Source organism: Antechinus flavipes, chromosome 1 (genome assembly GCF_016432865.1).
Source record: "Antechinus flavipes isolate AdamAnt ecotype Samford, QLD, Australia chromosome 1, AdamAnt_v2, whole genome shotgun sequence".
Classification (NCBI taxonomy): Eukaryota; Metazoa; Chordata; class Mammalia; order Dasyuromorphia; family Dasyuridae; genus Antechinus; species Antechinus flavipes.
In genome coordinates, this window is record NC_067398.1 from 58,683,622 (window position 1) to 58,705,809 (window position 22,188).

General features: G+C 35.9%; 1 protein-coding gene across 1 annotated transcript in view; it reads left to right on the forward strand.

The window, feature by feature from the left end:
• The first annotated feature begins 92 nt into the window (after nt 1–92).
• RAB7A (RAB7A, member RAS oncogene family) overlaps nt 93–22,188 on the forward strand; it is a 63,362-nt gene continuing 41,266 nt past the window's right edge. The window contains exon 1 of the mRNA XM_051983490.1: nt 93–258. The gene's annotated coding sequence lies outside the window, so the exon portion shown is untranslated. The remainder of the gene's footprint in view (nt 259–22,188) is intronic.

Genomic DNA, 22,188 nt, shown 5'->3' on the forward strand with positions numbered 1-22,188 from the left:
TCTCGTGACATGTACTTCCGCTCGGGGCGGCGGCGGTGGCGGAAGTGAGAGAGGAGCTCTAGTGTTGGCCATAAAGCCCGAGGCGGCGACGGCGGCGGCGGCGGTGGTGAAAGAAGAAGGGAGGAGGTGAAGGAGAAGGGAGCCTCATCGAGCCGACTCGGAGTGTCCCCTACCCTGCTGCCCTGCTCACCGAGTTCTCGAGACGCATCCGGCATCGCTCCCGAGCCTCCAGAGGAGCCTCCCGCCTTCTCGCCTGCGGTGAGCCGCGGGCCCAGCTGCCCCCTCCGTCCGTCCGTCCGTCTGTCCGCCCGCCCCCGGCCCCCTCCGCCCTTCTCTCTCCCGTCCCTTGCGACCGGGGCCTAACGAAGGTCCTGACCCGGGGGCTGGGAGTCCTGCCGTGCTGGCTCCCCGGGCAATGAAGCGGGGGGGTCCCGGGGCCTCGTGGGAGGGGTCCGAGCACTGGTCAGAAGCAGCGGGACCGGGACGGGCTAGTCTTCCGGGGCCGGAGGCTCGCCCTTCTTTCCCGGGGGATGGGGTCGGCGCGGTCGGCTGCCTTGGAATTGTTTATTCGACGCTGGGTGCCGCGGGTGGGGAAGAAGAGGCGGCCGGAGCCGCTTCGGATGGATCTCAGAAGCGGGGGGCCGCCGCGCTCGGTGCAGCCAGAAGTAAGGTCGGGCAGAATTTCGGCCTGGTGTCTTGCCGGCAGGAGCCTCGGTGGCTCCTCCGCGACGGGAAGCCGGTTGTCCCGGGAGTGAGAGCGGCGACGAAATAGCAATACCCCGTGACAGTTGCCCCGCTTGCATTGGGTGTGCGGGGATTTGTCACGAGTGTCAAGGCTGCGAGCTCATTAAGTTCTTAAACTCGATTCTTTTGTTTGGGAGAGGCTTCCCCGAACACCTGAGTCAAGCTGAATCAGTCCGAGTCATGTGGCTCGTGTGCTTGTCCTTGTGTACTGGGGAGACCCTTCAGCAGGCAGGACAGGGCTCTTTGTGATCCCCAGGTGCTAACGCGTCGTGGCTCTTTGGTGGGTGAAGTTCTAGACCTTGGGCTTGGGGTAGGTGCTCTTGGTCAGCAGCTTTCTGTGGTTATCCTACTGAGTTTAGTAGGTAAAATAGACATTTTGAATAGAATCCTAAAGCTTGCAGTGACTTTTCTTGTGCTGTCTGATGTTTTTGGCAAAGCTTTTGTAGAGCTTCTACTGCAAGGAACAGTTCTTTGCTAAGGCCACTAATTCAGCAGGCAGTTGCTACTTCAAGTACACTCTTGTAATAGTGCCAGTTAACTTAGGAGCACTTGAGGGCTGTCAGGATACTTACCTTTGCTAAAAGATAGTGAGACTTGGAAGCTGGCCTTCTGTACCTGTTTACCTATATTACTATAATTTGAATTTTAATAAAGATAAAGTGAAAGATCCTAGTGTGTTTGAATGTTCCTGCTCCCATTTAAAGCGTCATCTTCTCCTTGGATACTGAAAGAATAAGTACTGTCTATTCCTTGTGACATTAGCAGCTGATTTAAACACATGACTTGTCATCCGTGGATTAATAAAGTCTGTCCTGATTGCTATTCTTTTTAGAGAACTGGGGTCTTTCTCCAGATGTATATGAGAACTTGGTATTTAGTGGGATAACTTGCCCATAGTGGGTGTTGAAATATTTCTTGATGAGAGCAATGAACCTTGTATCAAGAAGGTGAATAACTTGAGTTTGACTGGTTTTTCCCCAAGAGAAGGTTATGTTTAAAGCTGCCTAATATTTAAAATCTCCTTGTGTGTGTACACACACATGTTCCAATATTTATTTGGCTTTAAAGAATGGTTTATAAGGAGAGACTGTTTATAGCTAGACATTATTTTTGTGTTGGGGAGATTCTAGATAAAAGCATAAGACAGGTTTGTGGAAAAGAAGGACTTCCCAATTTAACTTGAAATAGTAATTCCAGCTTTTTGTTGATTTTCCTTGTCTACTTTTTAGTCTTCCTTAGATTTATAAAGGAATATTGCGATCAGATACTGTTCTCCAGTTTAAAATGACATTTTATTTGTGTTCAGGAATTTGTATGGAATAACTTTGAATATCATAGGAATATGCAGTGAATGTGAAACTTTGAAAACATACAAACTGTTATTCTCCAAAGGGGAACATGTAAACATATAGCTTGAAAATAGCTATTAAATTATTCTTCTAATTCATATCAATCCAGGTTAAAAACTTGACACATAATAATTTAGGTTATAATTGGAATTTGATGAATTAGGGAAATATGTAGGTTAAATTTTGAAAGAAACTAATATTTCCAATGTACTTTTGACAAATTATCCCCTAGGGCTTCAGTTATTGCAAAGTAAAGCTTTAATTTGGGAGATTAGGTAATATTTCTTTCCTTTGTTGTTTTAGCCATGCTTTTTTGTCAAAAACATTTCTACAATTTGTTTTCTACTCTGTACTTGTTAATCATTTTTTGAAATGTACTTACGACAGATTTGAAACAGTTTCACTACTTATAGGTTAGGTTCCTGATTTCTTTAGGTGAAGTGATTGAGTTTGCATACTTGGAGTATAGCCTATCAGCTACATTTTCCATATTTTTGTTAAAATGTTGCCTTTGTGAAAGGCCAATAGCTCTCCTTCCTTGTTGAGAGATTTATAATGAGACTATATAGATCAGAGAAACATTGTTTTTGGAAGAGCAGCATTTTGACCCTGTTTTATCTGATATGATTGTTTGCAGTTACTTAAGGAAGGAACACTTATTTCTGAAACAGCCTCCAAATAGTGGTGCTTATTTTCTCTGCTTTTTTTTTTTTTGACTAATTTTGTCTTTGCTTAGAAACCTTATGATCATAAAGCCCCTCAGCCATATGACATTGAATCAGAGTTGCCTACAAAGTGGGAGCAATCAAAATAAAAACAGATAAACATAAATAATAAATAGCTTAAAATTCTCCCCTCTCCCAACCAATTCTCCCCAAGCCCAAATTTGCCATTTATTTAATTTGAGGATTTTACTCTTCTTGAGAATGTACCAAATTTTGAAGGAAACAATGTGAATTAAGGTTTGTAGGTGTGGTCTACATTTTGATGTGTTAGGCAAATTGATGCAAAATATAACTTGAGGTATCAACAGTGATCTGACCTGAAATTTGTCTTTTGCACCTCCTGAAAATTGTCCAACAGCTAAGGAGATCCCAGTATTAGTCCACAATCTAAAATAATTTAAACATAGACCTATGACAAATTTTCGTAGATACTGAACTAAGGAGCCAACAGCTGGCAATGGAAGCTAGGAGGAGGCTTCCTTCTTATTAAGGCTAAACAATAGTTTACTTGGCACTGATGTCATCTTCTGTTGAAAGTCTTACGGGTTAGAAACAAGTGCCTCTTCTCTTTTCTTCTCAGACCCTGTATTCCAAAGCCTACTGCCTTATCTCATATAACATTGTTCTTGAATTCTCAGTTCTATTTCTTTGGATTATCAAACTACTATCTATTAATTCCATTTAAATAGATTTCTTTGCTCTTCCATCTGCAGTTTGCTGCAGTAACATTTTGCAATGTGTTAATCTCAAAATTACCTGCCCCCACATTTTCACTCTTCTTGCCATGATTTTCTTCCCACTTTTTATACTGAAAATAGGGAAAATAGTGTGCCCTCTGTCTCCTAAAATTCTCCGAAGTGTTACCATTTGCGCTTAGTTGTATGCTACAAATCAAAGGTAAGTGGGGTGTCAGATATGACATATGAACAGGTCAAAGAAATGTTTGTTGAATGTAGAACTTTTTCACTCTTTACAAAGATAAATTTAAATTTGAAATCTCAACTTTGGGCTGCAGTTTTCAGAAGCAACTTTTAAGAATAACTTTTCAAAATATTTCATTTTAAGGGTTAGAATTTTGTTTCTTTTCTTGCTTTATTTCAAATTATTTACTTTATGCAAGAGGACAGAAAGATCTCTGCTATGTGTTGTTGTTTTTTTTTTTTTTTAAAGTGATGTCACCACTGCTGTGGAGATCAATCTAACTGATTCTGCTTCTCACTTTGCACAGTGCCAAGCAGTAAGAGTTCCATGGACACAGCAAAATTGTGTCAACAAGGTGAAAACAAATGCCCACTTTAGGAATTCTCCAAAATAACGAGTAAATTACATATGGTTTAACTTGTATTCATGCGATTATATTAAAAGCTTTCCCCCTCACTCCCAGGGGTTTCTTCTTTTTAATTGTCCTAATTGCTTTGTTGCTTTTTAAAAAATATTTGTTTTGATCAGTCAAAATCCACCTTCTTACCCTCACCCTAAACTTCTTCCTCCTGCCCCCTCCCCCTAAGTTGAAAACACAAGAAAAACAATTTATTCTAAATATATGTAAAGCAGTACTTTCTTTATGATAACTACTCTATAGCTATTGAACTAATATCAAACTCATATTTGATTTATCCCTTACTTAGTTTTTAAGAATGGAAGAGATCAACTATTTTTATATATTTATGGTTTTCAAGAGAATATGTAACTATGGAAAATCTTAATAACCTATACTTTTATAGTATCTTAAAGGTTGTAAAATGCTTTCCTCAACGGTTCTGTTCAGGACTATTGTACATGTTTTCTCCTTTACAGATGAAGAAACTTAAGGTCTGAGTTTAAAAGATTTGTCCAACAGATAGAGATTTCTGGAGCTTTAAGTCTCTAAAGTAGAATTTGAACTCAGAGTTTCCTGATTTCAGGGCCACAGTTCTCAGTTGTCCCAAATTGCCTACATATTGTCCTTTGTGCTTAGAATCTGGTATTTGTATCCATTTTAGTTTTTGTTTCTATCCTTTAGTAGACTGGAAGCTTCTTGCAGTCTTGAGGATTAGTCACAGTGCTTGGTTGTGGCTTTCTTCCCTTCTAGTGCTTCTTTGTTAGTGGGAAACAGCTTTGCCAAATCAGGGGGAGTAACTAATCTGCCCCAGGGCGCTCAGTAAACTGTTCCAAAGAGCTCTCCCTGGGCTGTGCTGCTGCTGCTGATCTTTGTTCAAATGGAACCGCTTTTCTGTGAATTCAGGTCAGCGAAGGAGAAGCTGGGAAGGAGAACTGGGTGCTGGCAGTGTGTTGAAACTTGTACTGCTTGGTGCTAAGGAAGGGTGACTCAGATCCTGCAGTCTAGTCTATCTAGGGAGCAAGACAGACACAAACACATACAAACTATTTAAAAACATACAGTAATACCTATGAGAATATGATCAGTATAGTGAAAATTGTAAAAATGGGTTGTAGTTATAGTTTGAGATGAATGACATTAAACAGGAAATAGTAATATAGTCTTGATTTTCAACTCCAGATTCAGCAAATACTTTCATTGTTCTTCAATATTTCAAATACTCGAAGTAAATTTTGTCAGTCTGGGTCTCATGGCTAAATCTCGGGGCCTTTCTTATTCCTCATTCTTTACCTTTCTGCATTGTTTAACATTATCCCCTCCCAGATGGTCTTCTCTTTTTTTCTTAATTTTCATTTATTGACACTGCTCTCTCTGGGTTTTTCTCCTAATCTGTCTGCTGTGCACACTACCCAGTCTCCTTTTTTGGGCCATCTATCTCAGTTTCTGCTTTGCCCTCAAGTAACTGTATATACCTCAGAACTCTGTCCTGTTGCTTTGTCTTTGTATTCAGTGGTGGCTTAGCCTGTGAGTCTAATTACCTCTGCAGATGATTGATCTGTATATCATATCTTTGTTATCTTGAGCTCCAGTTCCCCATCAGTCCAAACGAATACTATAGTATAGGTCCATAATTTTTTGTTGTTTGGTTGCTTCTGTTGTATCTAACTCTGCATTACATCATTTGGAGTTTTCTTAGTGACTTGCCCAGGTTCACAGCTACTAAGTGTCAGATGCCAGATTTGAACTAGATAAGTCTTCCTCACTCCAGGCTTGGCACTGCATCCATTGCACCATCTATGTACCAGATGTTGGTTTGGTTGGGGGGGAGCAGGGAGGAGGTAGAGGCCTGTGTTTGAAATGGATGGGGATGACATGTACACATACATGCCTCAAACTGGAGTGCAGCTCTGAGAAGATGGAAATGAGGAGATATGATATTCCATGCCGCTGCAAAGACGTGGAGAAAATTAATGGAATGCTGTATGTGAGGATCATCAAGTTGATCAGTTTGGCTGGAATGTCATGGCAGTCAGATGGTACAGTAGATAGGGCTGACTTTGGAATCAGGAAGCCCTAGATTCAATTCCTGCTTTAGGTACTACCTAGCTGCATGACCCTGGGCAACTCTTAACTTCTCAGCTTCATCTGTAAAATAGGAGATGCTATTGCATTTGCCTCAGAGAGTTGTGAGGAACAAATAAGAGAACATGTGAAGTACTTTGCAAACCTTAAAGTGCTATATAAATCCTATCTATTATTATAGCTATTAATAGGTAGAATGGTGAAGATGAATAATGCGCAGTATATTGGAAAGACAGTCTGGAGTTTAATTGTGTAGGACTTTAAATGTTGAATAGGAATTTATTTTTTATTTGAGGCAATGCAGAATATCAGAACTTTTGAGCAAGAGTTATATGATCAGCCCTTTAGGCATATTAGTTTGGCTGCTATGTGGAGGATAGACTGGAGCCTCCGAGGACAGAAGGCTATTTATAATAGGTGTAGTAATAGGTTATATGGACCTGGAGTCTAGTTCTGTAAACGAAGAAGGGAATAGATGCCAGAGATTGCGTGAATGGAGAATTGACAGGATATGGGAGGGGAAAACTGAGCATGATTCCAACCTCAGTGACTAGAAGGTCTGGGAAGTTCAGAAGAGAAGGGGAAGATGAAGGGTTTGAAGTGTCTTCAGAATTCTAGGGGAAAATGTCCCATCGGTGGTTGACAACTTCTCAATAGATATTCCATAGACATCTCAAATTTAGCAAATCCAAAAGACTTGTTATTTTTTATATTAAGACAATACCCTCCCCCCCAAAAAAAATTCTAGTGGTTTGCCCCTAGAATGAACTACAGACTCCTCTGTTGGGCATATAATAACTTCTCTTCAGTAACTTGGGCTTTTGGCAAACTAGTCTGCTTCCTGTTCTTTATCTGTGACATTGTTTCTCCTTTTTCTATGCCTTTGCACAAATTGTTCCTCTGGTCTGGAATTGTAGATCTCTAGCTTTTAAAACACAAGCCTCAGGTCCTAACCTCACTGAGATCTTTCTATATTGTCCAATTACTTGAGCCTTCACCAGATTATAACAAATATATAATTTAATGTAATGATAATGATAGTTAATATTTATGCAATGCTTGCTATGTGCTAAACATTGATCCTCACAACAACTGTTTGAGCTAGATCCTGTTATTAATCCCATTTTACAGATGAGAAAATTGAGACAAACATTGGTAAAGTGCCTTGCTCCAGTCATAGAACTAGTGTTGGACTCAAATATGAATTCAGATCTTACTGATTCTAGGCCTAGTGCTCTGTATTGTGCCTCCTAGTTGTCTCTAGCATTTCTTTTAAGATTTCCTTATATGTGTAAGTTGTGTTAGTGTATTCCATGAGGATAGGAATTCCTTTGAAGTTTTTTATTCTCACCACTTAGATTAGTTCTGCCATGTTGGTGGTTAATAAATGTTTTTTGTTGTTGAAAAACAGCATTTTTTTTAAAATTCTTTTTCTAGGTTTGATCTTCTTGCTCATTCAGAAGCAGTTTTTAAAGAAGTTTTAGTAATATTTTAATACAAGTTTTTGGGTTTAAAAATTTCAATAGTATTCTCAAAATATATGTAAAAATACTCAACATTCTTTTTCTTTAAATTAAAGCTTTTTTATTTACAAAACATTTTTCAACATTAGCTCTTGCAGTTTTTTCCCTCCTCCCACCTCCCTAGATGGCAGAGTAGTCCAATACATGTTAAATATGTTAAAATATATGTTAAATCCAATATATGTATATGTATTTAAAGTTATCTTGCTGCACAAGAAAAATCGGATCTAGAGAAAGGAAAAAAAAAAAAAAACAGCAACCTGAGAAGAAAAACAAAATGTAAGCAAACGTGAAAATGTTATGTTGTGGTCCACACTCAGTTTCCACAGGACTCTCTCTGGATGTATATTTCCTTCTTTATCACTGAACAATTGGAACTGGTTTGAGTTATCTCACTGTCAACATTCATTTTTTTTTTTTTTAAAGACTTTTGGTTCTATATTTTTTCTCCTTCCCTCCCTTATTTCTCCCATCCCCCAAGACAGCAAGCAATCTGTTATAGGTTAAATATGTACAATTCTTTTAAACATTTTCATATTTGTTACATTGTGCAAGAAAATCAAAAGGGGAAAAAAAAAAACAAGCAAAAAGATGAAACTATTATGCTCAGTCTTCATAGTTTACTATCTGGATGTAAATGGCATTGTTCATCCTGAATTTATTGAAATTGCCTTGAATCAAGAGCCAAGTCCTTCACAGTTAACTGTCACATAGTCTTTATTATTGTGAACAGTATTCTCTTGGTTCTGCTCATTTCACACAATTATCAGTTAATGTAAGAAATCACCTGCTTATGATTTCTTTTTTCCCCGCAATACTATTTTATTTTTCCAATTACATGTAAAGATAATTTTCAATATTAATTTCTCTTTTTTAATTAAATTTTTAAAAATAACTTATTTTCAAAATACATGCAAAGATAATTTTCAACATTCACTCTTGCAAAATCTTGTGTTCTAAATTTTTCTCCCTTCTCCTCCTCCCCTAGGTGGTGAGTAATCCAATATATGTTAAACATGTACAATTCCTCTCTATATATTTCCACATTTATCGTACTGCCCAAGAAAAATGAGACCAAAAAGTGGGGGGAAATGAGGAGGGAAAAAGCAAGCAAACAACAAAAAAAGGTGAAAATCCATTGTTGCTATCCATATTGTCCTCACAGTCCTCCCTCTGGATGCAGATGGCTCTCTCTATCACAAGACTATTGGAATTGGCTTGAATCACTTCATTTTTCAAAAGATCCACGTGCATCAGAAATGATCATTACATAATCTTGTTGCTGTGTACTATATTCTCTTGGTTCTACTGATTTCACTTAGCATCAATTCATTTAAGTCTCTCCCAGCCTTTCTGAAATCATTCTGCCAATCATTTCTAATAGAACAATAATATTCCATTACATTCATATATCATAACTTATTCAGTCATTCTCCAACTGAAGGGCATTCAGCTTCCAATTTCTTGCCACTATAGAAATATTTTCCCTCTTATGATCTCTTTGGGATACAGACCCAATATAGACACTGCTGGATCAAAGGGTATGCATAGCTTTATAACCCTTTGGGCATAGTCCAAATTATTCAACCAGAATTTTGATTGGCTCATTTCACCACTCCACCAACAATGTATTAGTGTTCCACTTTCCCTACATTCCCTCCAACATTTATCATTTATCTTTTCCTGTCATCTTAACCAATCTGAGAGGTGTGAATTGGTATCTCAGAGTTGTCTTAATTTAGATTTCTCTAATCAGTAGTGATTTAGAGTATTTTTTAATATGGTTAGAAATGACATCAATTTCTTCATCTGAAAATTGTTGGTAAGTTTTCAATTTAATAAATTTAATGAAATTTGAACATTTATCAATTGAGAAATTATTTACATTCTTATAAATTTGAGTCAGTTTTCTATATAGTTTAGAAATGAGACCTTTATTGGAAACATTGGCTGTAAAAGTTTCCCAGTTTTCTGCTTCCCTTTTAACTTTGGCTAAGTTGGGTTTGTTTGTGCCAAAACTTTTTAATGGTAATATAATCAAGATTGTCCATTTTGCTTTTTATAACGTTCTCTACTTCTTTTGTGGCCATAAATTCCTTCCTTTTCTAAAGATCTGACAGGTAGATAAACTTCATCCCTTGCTCTAATTTTCATGCAAATATTTATACCAGTTACAAAGTATTTCTTTAATCTCAGCTTGAGCTTGTTTTTCCACTAATAATTTGGATCTCTTCCTGCTGGTAGATCTGACTGATATTGGACTATAATATCTCTTGAGGTGACTACTCTAAGGTAACTACTAACATAGTAGTAGATAGCACCAGCAGCATTCAATGCACTTAACTTTCCCCTAGTAAGAATAGTCCCCAGACTATTAGAATTATTTATTAGAAATTGGAAATTTATGTGGTATATGAATGTTATGGAATATTATAGTTCTGTAAGGAATGACCAGCAGGATGAATACAGAGAGGACTGGAGAGACTTACATGAACTGATGCTAACTGAAACGAGCAGAACCAGGAGATCATTATATACCTCAACAACGATACTGTTTGAGGATGTATTCTGATGGAAGTGGACCTCTTTGATAAAGAGAGCCTTAATTGATCAAAGATGGACAGAAGCAGCTACACCCAGAGAAAGAACACTGGGAAATGAATATAAACTGCTTGCATTTTTGTTTTTCTTCCCGGGTTATTTATACCTTCTGAATTCAATTCTCCCTGTGCAACAAGAAAACTGTTCGGTTCTGCACACATATATTGTATCTAGGATATACTGCAACCCATTCAACATGTAAAGGACTTGCCATCTGGGGGAAGGGGTGGAGGGAGGGAGGGGAAAAATCGGAACAGAAGTGAATGCAAGGGATAATGCTGTAAAAAATTACCCTGGTATGCGTTCTATCAATAAAAAGTTATTAAAAAAAAAGAAAAAAAAAGAAATTGGAAATTTATTAGAAACCATTAGAATTAATTATTAGAAATTGTAGCATTTTGACAGCAAATGGTAGTAACAATTTTTGCCTTTAACAAACCATTATACAACATATATATGACATTCAAATTGTCTATGTTGAATAAATTTATAATGTTTTCATCCTTATGTAAACTTCAACACAGCATACTGGTTGTAATTTTGTTACAGTGTGAATAGGTACGTTGAGAGAGCTTAAGCTTTTCAGAGATGAATTGATTTCTTTTGAAAAAGAATGTCATCGAGGGTTGTGGGGATAGGGAATAAAGATATGTTATCTCTGGGAATTTTCATTCTTTGCTAAAGGAGATACTACCTTATACTTGGAAAAAGTAGTTAAGATAGTTAAATATATGTGTCACAAATTAAATCCTCTTTGTAGAAATTTTTAAAATACTGATTTTTTTTTTCATAGTGAAGCAAAAGAAATTCCCATATAGTGATTGTATCCAAAAGATGTCTCACTGAGCACCTTGTTCTGTTATATCTCTATCAGAGGGAGTGGATAGCATTTTTCATTAAGAAGTCTCTGGAATCATGATTGGCACTCTCCCCTCCCCCCCTTTATTACATAGTGTGGTTATTGTGTAAATTGTTCTAATTAATTCGATTTGCATCAAATCATCTACATCTTCCTAAATTCTACTGGAACTGACCTTTTCATAATCTCTTATGACAAGTAGTATTTTATTACACTTCTACACCATAATTTGTTTAGTTGTCCCCATGGTTTCCAATTTGTTTGGTTTTTTCTGAATGACTTTTTGGACATAGTTCTAAATGGCTTTCCATATTGCCTGAACCAATTTATGACTATACCAACAGTGCATCAATATACTTGTTTTTCTTTAGTCTCTCCAACATTGGTCATTTTTTCATTTTTGTCAGCTTTGCTCAGCAGCCAGAGGTAAAACTTCAGAGTTCCTCTTTAATTTGCATTTTCCTATTAATTATTAATGATTTGGAACACTTTTTTTCAGAGTATTTGATAACTTGAATTTCTTTCTTTGAATATTGTCTTGTTCATATCTTATGACCATTTATCAATAGGAATTAAGGTGTCAGACAACTTTGACTGGACTAATAAGAGAAGACTAAATGAAGGAGATAGCATTTGAACTGGGCATCAAATAATGCATAGGGTTTATAAGTACAAGTGATGGTGGTGGTGTGTAAAAAAGATTACAATTGAAAGCAAAGTAATGGTTTTGGTTTGTTTCTCAAAAAGTAAAAGGTGATATGAAAAAGGTAGGTTAGGATCCTAGAATGATGGGGTTTCTAGAATGCTGGGACCAAGAACATATCTTACTCAGTAGACAATAGAAAACCATATAAAGTTTTTAATTAGTGAAACATGCAAAATGATTCTTCAGATTGGGCAGTGTAGTAACTTAGTCTGGAGAGCTTGATTTTTTGCTTTTGTCTGAGAATAGATTTGAACTCAGGAAGGTGTGTCCTCCTGACTTTAGATCCTGAACTCTTTCCACTGCGCCAACTAGCTGCTCAGTATTAGGAGGAAGAAAAGTTAAAATGAATGGTAATATTGCTATGAAATCTAGAGGAATAGGGGTGGTGATTCTTTGTTAGATCACCCCTCACTGCCACTGGGCACCTACACCATGTTGACATTGTCCCTTTGAAACCTGTCATCCATCCAATTTTGAACCCATTTAATTATATTAGCATCTGAATAAATTGTGGTATATGAATATTATGGAGTTGTTTGGTAAGAAATGACCAACAGGATGATTTCAGAAAGGCCTGGAGAGACTTACATGAACTGATGCTGAGTAAAATGAGCAGGACCAGGAGATCATTATATACTTCAACAACAATACTGTATGATGATCAATTCTGATGGACTTGGCCATCTTCAGTAATGAAATGAACTAAACCAGTTCCAATGGAGTAGGAATGAATTGAACTAGCTACACCTAGCGAAGGAACTTTGGGAGATGACTAAGAACCATTACATAGAATTCCCAATCCTCTATTTTTGTACACCTACATTTTTTTATTTCCTTCACAGGCTAATTGTACACTGTTTCAGAGTCCAATTCTTTTTGTACATCAAAATAACTGTTTGGACATGTATACTTATTTTGTATTTAATTTCTACTTTAACATATTTAATATGTATTTGTCAATCTGCCATCTGGGGGAGGGGATGAGGGGAGAAGGAGGGGGAAAATTAGAACAAAAGGTTTGGCAATTGTCAATGTTATAAAATTATCCATGCATATAACTTCTAAATAAAAAGCTATAATAAAAAAAATAATAATCATATTAGCATCTAATCTGTCCTTCTTCTTTCTAAGAAACATGTGAGATGACATTACCAAAAACTTGCTAAAATCCAGGCAAGCTCAATCCCTAGCATTCTTCTTATCTACTAGTTTTAGTAAACCTGTCAGTCTACATCTAAGTGGTGTAATGGATAGAGTGCCTGGTCTGAAGTCAGTAAAACTCATCCTTTTGTTCAAATCTGACCTCAGCAAAAATCTGGTCACACTAGCTGTGTGATCCTAGGCCATTCACTTAAATCTATTTGCTTCCGTTTCCTTATCTTTAAAATGAGCTGGAGTGGGAGATGGTAAACCATGCCAGTATCTTTCCAAGAACATGGCAAGGAAAGTCAGATAGAACTGGGCAGCAGTCCTGTCAAAATAGTATGAGTTCAGTCCAACTCGATTTATTGTTGATAAAGTCATTCTGGTTCTATATAATCACAAGTTTTCTTTTCTAGATACTTACCAAGTATCTCTGATAATTCTTTCTAGAATTTTCTCAGGAAATGAAGTCAAGCTCACTGACCCAAAATCTGTAATCCTCTTCAATCCTCTTTTTAAAAGTCAAGACATTTATCCTTCTGCAATCTTTCTGGAACCTGTTCTCTTCCGTGGTTTTTCAGATATTACTGATAAGATGATCTACTGCGTCCATCTTCACTTGTCCTGAGCTATATCTGGCCATTGGACCCAGCTGGTTTTAGAGGATAAAGTGAGGCAAGTGACCTTGCACAGCCCTCTAGCTTACTTGCATGTCATGGCATCGCCTCCCTGATGATGTCATGGTCCTCTTTGAGAATGAAGGACAAACAGTAACTGACAGTAGCTCAGCATTCCTTTCTGCCAGTTCTTTCAGGACCTAAGGAGGTAATTCATTCTGATCAGATGACTTGAATTCATCAAGCACAGCTAACTTGAAACTGGTTGGGAAACATTTGTCATGATGCAGAGTAAAAGTTTGGTAGGTAGCAACCAGAGTGGTAACTAGGCCATTTTGCTTAAACTTTCCTCCCTATTTATAAAATGTTTTATTAGGAACGTCACATTGAACATCAATACAGACTTGTTTATTGACTAATCATTTTCTGATTGCCTTTTGTTTTTTTCATTCATTTCCCAATATATGCTTCTTGCCATTTTTTTAAAAGACACTTCAATAAAATCAGTGCAGTAACTGCAGATGACAGTCTATGCAATATTGCATATTCATAGTCTCCCACTATTGCAATGAAAGGAGGCCAAATGGCATGTACAGATAGTTTTAAACATTCATTTTTGTAAGGCTTTGTGTTCCAAATTTTTCTCGTTTTTTTTCCTCTGTCCCAAGGTGGCAAAATAATCTGATACAGGTTTTTAAATTTTTATTTGTTTTTAATACACATTGTTTTGAATCATGTTGGGAGAGAAAAAATCATAACAAAAGGGAAAAACCATAGGGGGAGGGGGGAGAACATAGTATGTGTTGATTTACATTCAATCTCTACAGTTCTTTTTCTGGATACAGAGGATATTTTCTATCTAAAATCTATTGGAATTGCTTTGGATCACTGAACTAGTGAAAAGAACCAAGTTTTTCATAGCCGATTATCATACATTTTTTCTGTTGTGTATAATGTATTCCTGGTTCTGCCTGTTTCACTCAGCATCAATTCATGTAAATCTTTCCAGGCCTTTCTAAAATCAGCTTGTTCATCATTTTTTTTTTTTTTTTTTTTTGGAATAGAACAGTATTCCATTACCTTCATCTACCACAACTTATTCAACCATTCCCCAGTTGATAGGTATCTACTAATTTTCCAATTCATTGCACATTTTTGCACATGTTGGTCTTTTTCCCTCCATTAGGATTTCCTTGGGATACAGACCCAGTAATGGCACTGCTAGGTCAAAGAGTATGCACAGTTTGATAGCCCTTTGGCCATAGTTCTAAATTGCTTTCCAGAATGGTTGTTTCATTTTATAACTCCACCAACAATACATTAGTGTCCCAGTTTTCCCACATCCCCTCTGATATTTATCATTATCTTTTCCTGTCATGTTAGCCCATCTGAGAAGTATGAGGTGGTACCTCGAATTGTTTTAATTTGCATATCTAATAAATAGGGATTTAGAATATTTTTTTCATATGACTATAGATGGTTTTAATTTTTTCATTTGAAAATTGCCTATTCATATCCTTTGGCCATTTATCAATTGGGGAATGACTTAAATCCTTATGAATTTGACAGAGTTCTTTATTTATGTTAGAAATGAGACCTTTATCAGAAACATTGTAAAAAAAAAAAATTTTCCCCAGCTTTGTACTTCCCTTTTAGTCTTGTTTCACTTGGTTTTGTTTATGCAAAACCTTTTTTTAAGTTGTAATTTATTTTTTAAAACTTTTTATTTTCAAAACATATTAATAGTTTTCAACATTCACCCTTGCAAAATCTTGTGTTTCAAATTTTTTTCTCTCTCTCTTCCTCCACCATTTTTCCTAGACAAGAAATAATCCAATATATATTAACATATTATATACATTTCTTGTATACATATTTCCATAATTATCATGGCTTGTGCAAAACCTTTTTAATTTATGAAATCAAAGTTGTCCATTTTGTCTTTCATAATGTTCTTTTATTCTTCTTTGATCATAAATTCTTCCCTTCTCCAAAGATCTGATAGGTAATTTATCCCTTTCTCTTCTAATTTGCTTATGGTGTCATTATGGCCAAATCATGGGCCTATTTTGGTATGGGGTATGAGATGTAGATCTATGTTGAGTTTATGACATTATTTACAGTTATTTTCCCAGCAATTTTTGTCAAAAAGTGAGTTCTTATCCCCAAAACTGGAGTTTGGGAGTTTATTCAATACTAGATATCTAACTTATTTCACGGATCTCACCATTCGATTTCTTAGCTAATACCAAATGGTTTTGATGACCGCTGCTTTGTAATAGTTTTAGGTCTTGTACTGCTAAGTTACCATCGTGTGTGTGTGTGTGTGTGTGTGTGTGTGTGTGTGTGTGTGTGTGTGTGTGTGTGTGTGTGTTTTGCCATTAATTCCTTTGATATTCTTCACCTTTGTTTTTCCAGATGAATTTTCTTTCTATTTTTTTTTAGTTCTATAAAATAATTTTTTGGCAGTTTGGTATGGCACTGAACAAGTAGACCAATTTAGGTAGAATTGTCATTTTTATTATATTACTTCAGCCTACTCGTGAATAATTGATTTTTTTTTTTCCTGAGGCAACTGGTTAAGTGATTTGCCCAGGATTATACAGCTAGGAGTGATTATACAGCTAGTGATGATGGGTTTATTTTATAGCCTGCAACTTTGCTAAAGCTATTCATCGTTTCAAATAGGTTTTTGTATGATTTTTCTAGAATTTTCTTCATCTTAAAAGTGATAGTACCCTTACTTCCTCCTTCTCCAAGGCAGCAAATAATCTGACATAGGTTAAATATGTGCATTTCTTTTAAACATATTTCCATAGTTGTCTTGTTATACAAGAAAAATCAGACCAAAAGTTAGATTCTTTTTTTTCAATCCTGTTTCCAACACTGTTCAGTTTTGTTTTATTTTTATTTTTGATCATATTGTAGCTATTGTATTTTCCTGATTCCATATTTCCTGTATCATTTTTCCCATGGTTCTCTGAATTCTTCATATTTCTTGTTTTTACAGATTAAAGATTCTTTAAAAAAAAGAATGGAGGGGCAGCTAGATGGTGCAATGGATAAAATAGTGGCCCTGAAGTCAAGAGGACCTGAGTTCAAATTTGTCCTCAAACCCTTAACACTTACTAGCTTTGTGACTTTGGGCAAGTCACTTATTCCAGTGGCCTCAAAAAAAAATTATTTTCAATCTGCAAAAAAATTTTCTCACTATTTCACCCACTTACAATTAAGAAAGGAAAAACAATCTCTTACAAATATTATAGTCAAAACAAAACAAATTTTCAGTTATAGGGGAAAAGTCAGATTCCAAATTCTTGAGTCTTTCCCCTTTCTATCAGGAAGTGGATAGTATGCTTATTCATTAGACTTCTAGAATTGTAGTTGGTTATTAGGCTGATGAAAGTTCTTAAGTCTTTAAAAGTTGTTTGTCTTTATAATGTTGTTTTCATTGTATAATTTGTTCTCCTAGTTCTGCTTTCTGTGTCAGTCCATATAAGTATTCAAATGTTTCTCTGAAATAATTAACTTCATCATTTCTTAGAGCACAGTAATAATTCCACTACATATAACTTAATTTGTTCAGCCAGCCCTCAAATCGATGAGCACTTCCTCAGTTTAAATTCTTTATTACCTTAAGAAAGAACTTAGTTTCTCTAATCCTGTTTGTACTCCAGAGCCTCCACTCAAAAGTTATCTTTTGGTTGTAAACCAGTATTCTTTGCTTCTATATTCTAAGCTCTCCACTCCATCCGTTATAGTGGTGGCTGCTATAGTCACATGTGATTCTGACTATGACTCTTCTGGTCCTCTGTGTGGCTGTTTGCAGTGTTCCATGACCTGGATTTTGGCTATGATTTTTTTTTTTTTGATTTGGAGTTTCTTTCAGGAAATGATTGGTCAAGTTTTTCTATTTTTATTTTTTCCTCTGTTTCTAAGGGAATTGAGACAGTTTTTTTTTTTTTTTTTTTTAAGATTTCTTGAAGTGATGAGACTCTTCTGGTCATGGCTTTCATGTATTCCAGTGATTTTTAAATCTTCCCTTTTCTGTTTTCCAGGTTAATTGTTTTCTATGAGAGACCTATTATTTTACTTTTTCAGTATCTTGACTTTGTTTTAATATTCATTTTTCATGGAAGCATTAGTTTCTGATCCATCCTAGTTTTCAGGAAGTTTATTTTTTGGATAAGGTTTTGTATTGTTCTGCCAAGGTATTAATTCCCTAATTCTCATTTGTTTTACAGATTTTTTTCCCCAAAGGGCTCTCATTTTATTTATTAAAAATTATATTTTAAAAACTCTATCCCTTTAAAATTTCTATTTGAATTTGTACTCAACATTCATTTTTCCTTGAGGCTTTGCTTGTAGATGCTTTGGAGTCCCAAAGTTGAATATGGATAACTTGCAATTTATATTGATAGAGGAAATATCCTTGTGGAGATGACAAGGTTTTTTTTTTTTGCGGGGGGGGGGGGGGGGAAGGGGTAGTTGTGGGTGAGGGTAAGTAAATATATTTAGGCAAGTAGTCAAGGTTGTTTAGTAGATATCTTTTTATTGCTTTGAATCAGTGTTGGATACAAAGGCAAGAATATGAACATTTTGTTTTGGTGTTCTCTTCATTTGACTTTATGTGTTTAGCATCTTTATCACCATAATAGTTTTTTGATGGGATTGGAGAAATGGAGGGGACAGTAGGACATTCTTCAAGACTATTTCCTGACTTCAACTTGATATTAGAGCTAGGCTGTGCACATCTTTTGAGAAATGGTCAGAACTATGCTTTAAGGACACCCATTTGGTATCATTGTGAGAGATGGTTTGAAGTGAGGGAGAGGGATTCTTATCTGCTGCTACCTGGGAGTCTGCTGATAGGATCTAGAAAATTGATGAAATAATAGGGATGGGGTTCAAGTCTGCTAGAGGCATAATAAGATGGAAGAATTTTTCCCTACATGGTTGCTGCTGATATTGGATTATAAATTTGGGATACTGCCTGGTGCAGAAGGGGAAAGAGGTTGGAAATTTTCATATCACAGGATACTAGTTGATGGAATGAATAGAGTGGAAAAATGAATGATAGCAAATGAAGACATGATGTTGGCTAGTCCTTGGAAAGTGTGAGAGAACTTGTATTCTTACCTGTCTTACCCTCATGCCCCCCTACCACCACCACTTTGGAAACCTTTTCTCTTTGGAGTCTATACACTGTATACCATATACACTCACTTCTGTGTGTGTGTTTATTTATTTGTATGTTATTTTTTATAATAGCTTTCTGTTTTACAAAATATATGCACAGATAATTTTAAATATTCACCCTTGCAAAACCAGTGTTCCTAATTTTTCACCCTCCCTGCCTCCTCCCCTCTCCCCTAGATAGCAAATAATCCAGTATAGGTTAAACATGTGCAATTTTTCTAAACATATTTCCACAATTTTCATGCAGATTTTTTTTGGGAGGTGGAAGAAATAGAACCTTACACCAAGTATAAGTAATCAAGGCAGTTTACTAGACTTATCTTTTCATAACATTGAAGCAGTGCTGTATACAAAGGCAAGCACTTGACTTGTTTTTATTTATTAATACTACCTCTTAATCATTTAGTTTATGCTGTTGAAGCTAATTTAAGAAGCCTGTAGAATTGAGACTTTAGAAAGCCGTAATATTTAAATCACAGTATTTAGAACACTAAATTTGCAATTTGAAATATACTTCCTTTGCTCTCTACTCTTTTTCCTTGTGGTGTTTGAAAGTGCAAAAATAAAAAATTTATAGAGTCTAAATTATTATTATTTTTTTTAACAGAAGAAAGCCCAAGGTAAGAAACTCTTTTTTAACCTTTTAATTTATTTTATTTCTTTCCACAGACTGGAATTATTCCCCCTTCCTTCCTCCCCCCCCCAAAAAAAAAATAAAGAAATGGAACTATATCACTATTTACAGATTAATTTTGCCAAGGAACACTTTGTTGAGATTTAAAGGACATTGATTGGCATGACTCATAAATACTTGTTTGGGAAGGAGAGAGTTTGGGTATTTATCCTTATGTGGGATATAGATATATAGAAATGAAGGATTTTTGAAGCAAAATAAGAAGACTCTAACCCAGAAGTTTGCCGAAGGTAATTTTTTTTTGGGGGGGGGGGGTGGGGGGTGGGAGGAGGGAGGTTAAACAAAATACATAGCAAATTTTCAGGACTTTCTTTTTATTATTTTTTTTAATTATAGCTTTTTATTTACAAGATAATTGCATGGGTAATTTTTCATCATTGATCATTACAAAACCTTCTGTTCCAACTTTTCCCCTCCTTCCCTCCACCCCTTCTCGGAGATGTCAGATAGACCAATATTAAACAGTGATTTTTTGATAGAATTTTATGTATGACATTTTAGGTGGACAAACTACTAGCATTAAAATCTTTCTTCAGATTTTTTATTCATATCATGTGGAGTATAGTTTGGGAAACAATTTAAATTTATCTCATATCTCTGATAGTCATGATAATTTCAGCATTTTGCTTGCTCCACTTCTTCATCCCAATTAACCTATAATTTTAAATTTAAATAGACTAAAAATAAACTATTAAGTCATGTTTTATCTTTAGTGCTTTTTAAAAGGACTATTGGTAGATTGATCTATCTGAGAGATGCTGGATTTCTAAACATTCAGTTTTTCTGGGAGGATTAAATCCTTTTGCTGTCTGCACTTTAAAACAAAAGCTTTAAAGTTCTCTGAATGTCAGTAGACAGTTACTGCTTCATGATATATACACACAATAGCTACTCATTTTTTTCCTTCTATTAAGTGATTTTTCCCAAATGGTTTTATCTTGCAGTTTGCAGTATGTGAGATTGTTTTCTTCCTGCTGTCCCTTACCAGATTGCCTCATATGTACTCGTGTATACGTTATAGTTTGCCAGTGGGTTGTAAGCTCTGTAAGGACAGAATTGGTGATAGTCTGTGTTTTTTCCTTTTGTTTTACACTTCTTTGTACACAGTATACTGGAACTCAGCAGTTGAAGACTTGAGACTGTTGGGGGACTTTGGAGAAGAGTCACATCTTTGTCAAGTTACTTTTGAGCATTCAAAGTATAAAACCCTCTATACTTGTTAAGAGATAATTTGCTCTGAGACTTTTTTTAAAGAGTAAAAAGCCAAACAAGGGTCTTTAGAGTTGAAATTTTTTTATCTAGCTTGCAGCTAGTATTATTTTTAGGAAGTATATCCCTGTGAATAATGTCTGGATATTTAAGTATAAGACAAAGTACAATTGAGTACAAATGAAGTTCATTCACAGAGTATTGAAGGGATATAGGGAAGTAATATATTCAGAGAATTCCCTTCAATTTATTTTTTGAGGGGCTAGGCAATTGGGATTAAGTGAAATGTCCAGGGTCACATAGCTAGTTAAGTATTAAGTTTCAGAAGCTGGATATGAACTAAGGTCCTCCTGACTCCAGGACCAATACTCTATTCATTGCACAAACTGCTTCTAAAATTCCCTTTTTGAAAGAAAAGTATTCCATGTGGGAAGATTGGATTGAACAAGCATTTTTGAAGATACCAGATTTGGGTGGTGGAGTGATACCAATTCAGAGGTTGTTGTTACATGCATGGGTAATTTTACAGCACTGACAATTGCCAAACCTTTTGTTCGAATTTTTCCCTTCCTTCCCTCACCCCCTCCCCTAGATGGCAGGATGACAATACATGTTAAATATGTTAAAGAATAAGTTAAATACAAAATAAGTATATATGTCCAAACCGTTATTTTGCTGTACAAAAAGAGTCAGACTCTGAAATAGTATAAAATTAGCCTGTGAAGGAAATAAAAAATGCAGGCGGGCAAAAATAGAGGGATTGGGAATTCTATGTAATGGTTCTTAGTCATCTCCCAGAGTTCTTTCGCTGGGTGTAGCTGGTTCAGTTCATTCCTGCTCCATTGGAACTGATTTGGTTCATCTCATTGTTGAAGATGGCCAGGTCCATCAGAATTGATCATCATATAGTATTATTGTTGAAGTATATAATGATCTCCTGGTCCTGCTCATCTCACTCAGCATCAGTTCATGTAAGTCTCTCCAGGCCTTTCTGAAATCACCCTGCCAAAAGGTTTGGCAATTGTCAATGTTGTAAAATTACCCATGCATATAACTTGTTATTTGGCAATTGTCAATGCTGTCAAAATTACCCATGCATATAACCTGTAAATACAAAGCTATATTTAAAAAATATATATTTGATAGATAAATTAAAAAAAGAAAGAAAGAAAGAAATAGCCTAGGGAGTGGGAGTAATTACATTTGGTCAGATGTGGAGTAATGATCTGAGCTAAGGTTGGTAGCTTTTGAAATAAAAAATTAGGATAAGATTTGAAACTTGAATTAATTATCCAAAACTTTAGAATAAACCGTATTTCCTCACATAAATTAATAGAAAAGAGTAAAAGTAGGTTTTATGGGGATTTAAAAATTTTTAACCTCTTTATAAATTGAGAGGTTAAAGAAATTGAGTGA